Source organism: Hordeum vulgare, chromosome 1H (assembly GCF_904849725.1).
Source record: "Hordeum vulgare subsp. vulgare chromosome 1H, MorexV3_pseudomolecules_assembly, whole genome shotgun sequence".
NCBI lineage: Eukaryota > Viridiplantae > Streptophyta > Magnoliopsida > Poales > Poaceae > Hordeum > Hordeum vulgare.
The window spans coordinates 333,785,720-333,790,447 of record NC_058518.1 but is presented as its reverse complement, the minus strand read 5'-3'; positions in this window follow the sequence as shown (position 1 = coordinate 333,790,447).

Below are 4,728 nucleotides of genomic sequence, written 5' to 3'. Positions count from 1 at the left end.
CAAGCGGGAATAGTGATAGTGATTGCAACGGAAAAGTAAATGAAAGCAGTAAATGATGGAGGTGTAAGAAATGTTGGTGATATGGACCGGAGTCACATGATGTTCACTAGTGATGTCTTTGTCCCAAAAGAAGATAAACAACTATGCTTGAGTAAACAAATTACAGCTGGGCAATTGACAGAATTATGAACGCACCACAGTGCTAATTATGCTACTTGAAAGTTAGAGGCTCAATAGTAATGGACAGTACGCCAAGACAAGTAGACCGTTTACTCATCAGCATCTACTTACTAATCATCCACCTTGAGATATCTATCCAGAACATCTCGCTAGTATTAAGTTGCGAGCCCAACCCAAAGTGTAAACTCAAAGCAACGGACAACTGCATTAACGAAATATGCGTAAGATAAAGAATCCTTGCAACCGTAGTCACAAGCACCGTTGTTTTCTCCCTGGTGGCAACAGCACATCCCCTAGTCTCATGTTTCTGCCACTCAAGCTAGACATCAAGGGGCATGAACCCACAATCATGCATAACGCTCCCTCTTGGAGTTACAATCTACTACTCGGCCAAAGCAATATAAAGCAACGGAGAACATGCATGAATCACTAAAGAACATAATATAAAAGGATAATCAGATATATATAACTCATAACAATCTGAACATAATCTCATACTTCATCGGATCCCAACAAACCGAGCATAGAAATAGCAGGAAAATTACATAGGTGCCTTGATCATGTAGGGCAGCTCACAAGGGCTAATCACTGAAGCACAAGATTGGAGAGAAGACATCACATAGGTACTGGTCATGGACTCATGGTCCAAGGAGGACTACTCACGACACGTCCGGGAAGCGTCCATCACAGTGGAGAAGCTCCCGGAGGTCAATCCTCCCTCCGGCAGGGTGCCGGGAAGATGTCTCCTGACGCTCCCGATATCGGAAGCGCTGCGGCGGCGGAATGATGAAGAAATTCATGATTCTGGATGTGATGGAAGGGTTCGATTGTGGAGGACTAAATATAGGCCAAAGGAGGGCGTCGGAAGAGGTGGGACCCACCGAGGCGGCATGTGGGCGCGACCAGGGGCTAGGCCACACCGGGAGGTCGTCTGGGCACACCCTCGCCCCCGTGTGGCCCATCTTCGGTGATCTGGAAGCTTCCGTTATGCTGATTTTTATATTTTTTTTCTCGGGATTTTTGGGGCTTAGAAAAATTGGATAAAAGCCCCTGCAAAAAATACATCCGCAGACAGAAACTGGCACTGAGTTAGTAGGTTAGTCCAAATATGTGTAAAAAGATATAAAAGTGTAGCAAAACATATAACAATGTCACCCAAAAGATCATGGAACAAGCAGAAATTATAGATACGTTTGGGGCGTATCATACCTTAATGGAGGTGACCTTTGGAAAGGCCACCAAACTTCTGGACAACATCATGGCCAACTATCCTCAGTGGCATATCGAGAGAGCTCCAACTGGTAAGAAGGTAAATTCTGTTGAGGAAATCGCTACCTTGAGTGAAAAAGTGGATGCTCTTATGAATTTGGTTGCTATTAAAAAATACTCATGTTGATCCTAATGATATGCCCTTTCCTATGTTTATTTAACAAAATAATGATGATATTGATGTGAACTTTGTCTCACGAAATAATTTCAACAACAATACTTATAGGGGTAATTTCAATGTTAGGCCGTATCCTAGTATATATCCTAATGGTTATGGCAGTTCTTATGGTAATTATTATGAAATTTCCTCTACAAATTTTAATAGGATAGCCTCTAATCTTGAGAACACAATAAAGTAGTTCATTAATTCTCAAAAAGTTTTCAATACTATGGTAGAAGAAAAATTGCATGTTGTTGATACTTTGGCTAGAAACATGGATAGGATTATTCTTCATGTAGAAACTCTTAAAAAATCTTTGCCTCCTAAGTATGATTTTAAAAAGACTATCAAATATATCCAAGTTTCTATTAATGAAAGTAAGTAGAGGCCGCGAAGTTGAAAGCAAAGTGGGAATTCCTAGAAAAGGATGTTCCACCTGATTTTTACTGGAATCGTGATGAAGATTTTAAAATGATTGGTACTTCTCCTATTGAATCTTTGTTTACTTATATGAAATTTAATGATAAAGGGACTCGATATGAGTCAACTCTAGTGAAGGAGGGGCCCGTTTGCTTGGAGGGTGAAGATTTTAATGCTAAAACTGAAAAAGTGGGTCTCGAGAGGTGAAAACTTTAACTAGTGGTGTGCCCACTATTTGGGATTACAAGGACTTTGATAATTGCTCTTTAGTAGAATATATTTCCTTGATGTATTCCATTATTAGCTCACCCGATGCTTATGAACAAAATAAAGCTTTTACTCAACATATAGTGGAAGCTATGGTAAAAGCTTATGATGAGAAACTTGAGCTTGAAGTTTATATTCCTAGAAAGATGCATGATGAGTGGGAACCTGCTATCAAAATTAAGATAAATAAATATGAAATAAATGATATGCTCATAATTTCAAATAAAATTGTGTTCCTATATATTTTAGTGTACTTTATATTTATTGCAACCCTACTTGTTCAATTATACTTGGAAGTCCCTTCCTACGAACTATAGGTTCAATCATTGACATGAAAGATGGAAATATCAGGTTCCAATTTCCATTAAAGAAAGGAATGGAACAGTTCCCTAGAAAAAGAATTAGACCACCATATGAATCAATCATGAGATCCACTTATGGGTTGAGTGTCAGATATAAGCACACTTGAAACTATGCAATATGCCTAGCTAGGGGCGTAAAACAATAGCGCTCGTTGGGAGGCAACCCAATAGTTATCTTTAATTTATTTTTTCTTTTTATTTATGTTAGTGTGTGATAAAACGATCATTGCCTCTCTAATGGTTGTGTTTTTATGTTTTAGTTAGTGCTTGTGCCAAGTAAAGAATTTGGGATGATTTGCATGATGAGTATAATTTATACGGTGCAAAAACACAAACTTTGACGACCAATGCACAATTTCTCTGATTTTACTAGAACGTATTTTTAAGCTGAATTCCTTACATAGTATTTCTATAAAAATTCCTCAGGTCTTCCAAATGTTTTAGAGTTTTTTGAGTTGCGGAAGTATAGGATCATTACAGATTACTATAGACTCTTCTATTTCAGATATATTCTATTTTTGCAAGTGTAGTTTGCTTGTTTTGATGATGATATGGATTGTATCGGGGTATAATCTATGTAGGAGTTAATATATAGTACCCTATGCTAAAATAAAATAAGAATCAATTTCTAACAACACCAGAAAGTATTTGATATGTGATTGAAGTTTTCAGGTTTTGGGTATTGTTTCGATGGACAAAGGATTGAGGAGCAGCAAAATCCTAAGCTTGGGGATGCACAAGGCAATCCAAGTTAATATTCTAGGAAGACTCAAGCGTCTAATCTTGGGGATGCCCTAGAAGGCATCCCCTCTTTTCGTCCCAATCCATCGGTATGTTACTTGAAACTATATTTTTATTTGTTCATTGATATGAGTTTTGCTTGGAGCGTCATTTGCTTTTGTTTGCTTTTACTTTTAGTTTACCACAATCGTTTTGTGCTGGACACACCTATTTGAGAGAGAGACCACATCATCACAATTTGTTAGAATACTCTATTTTCTTCACTTATATCTTTTGAGCTTAACAGTTGCTCTAGTATTTCACTTGTTTATTTAGCACGATGGCGTGTAGATTTTATAGAAATAACATGTTCTTGTTCTTCACTTATATTTGTTTGAGATCTGGACAAATAGCGACGACAATTTTAAATAATTATATGAGTTGCAATGTGTGATGATAAAAACCATCATGTAGCACATATAGAGAAACTGCGGGTTAATGATATTGATGTGATGATATGAAAAGGTGTGAGTGCATTATTATTAATTCAGATAGGTGTCAATATTAAGAGTTGTTAAACTTCTTGTTCATCTAAAAAATTAAAAAGGCATGGTGATGATGTGTGAGCATTTCTATTCCTCGTTGAAATCCTTGTGTTGTTTTGAGTCGGAGTCGCGTGATGGTTAATTCCTACCAACCCTCTCCCTGGGGGCATGCGACTAGTACTTTGATTTGTGATAAAACTAATAGAACTTTGCAATAAGTATATTAGTTCTTCATTACTAATGTGAGACCATGGCCATACACACTCTCACCTCCTCATATTTGCTAGCCTCTTCGGAACCGTGCATCGCCCGTTCTCACCTTGAGGATCGGTGCAACTTTCGCCGGTGCATCCAAACTCCGTGACATGACATGCTCTATTGTACATAAACCTTTTTTATGGTGGCCTAGCTATCATGGCATTTCCATAGCCCTTCCGAGATATATTGCCATGCAAATGCCATCGTCCCTTTACATGACTAGTTCGTTCATCATTATAATGCTTTGCATGATAATATAGAGCTGACATAGCATTTGTGGCAAATCCGCCATTCATCATATTTTTGATACATGTGGTGCTAGATCTTTGCACATCCGGGTACACTTCAAGAGGCATTCATTGAGAGTCATATCATCCTATCAATTTTCCTGATGAGTTGTAAGTAAATAAAAGTGTGAGGATCATCATTATCAGAACATTGTCCCAGTGAGGAAATACAAATGGTGGAGGCCAAATGAGCCTACCATAATAATAAAAAATGAGAGAAAAAGGGAGAAGGTACTTTGATACTATCCTTTACCACACTT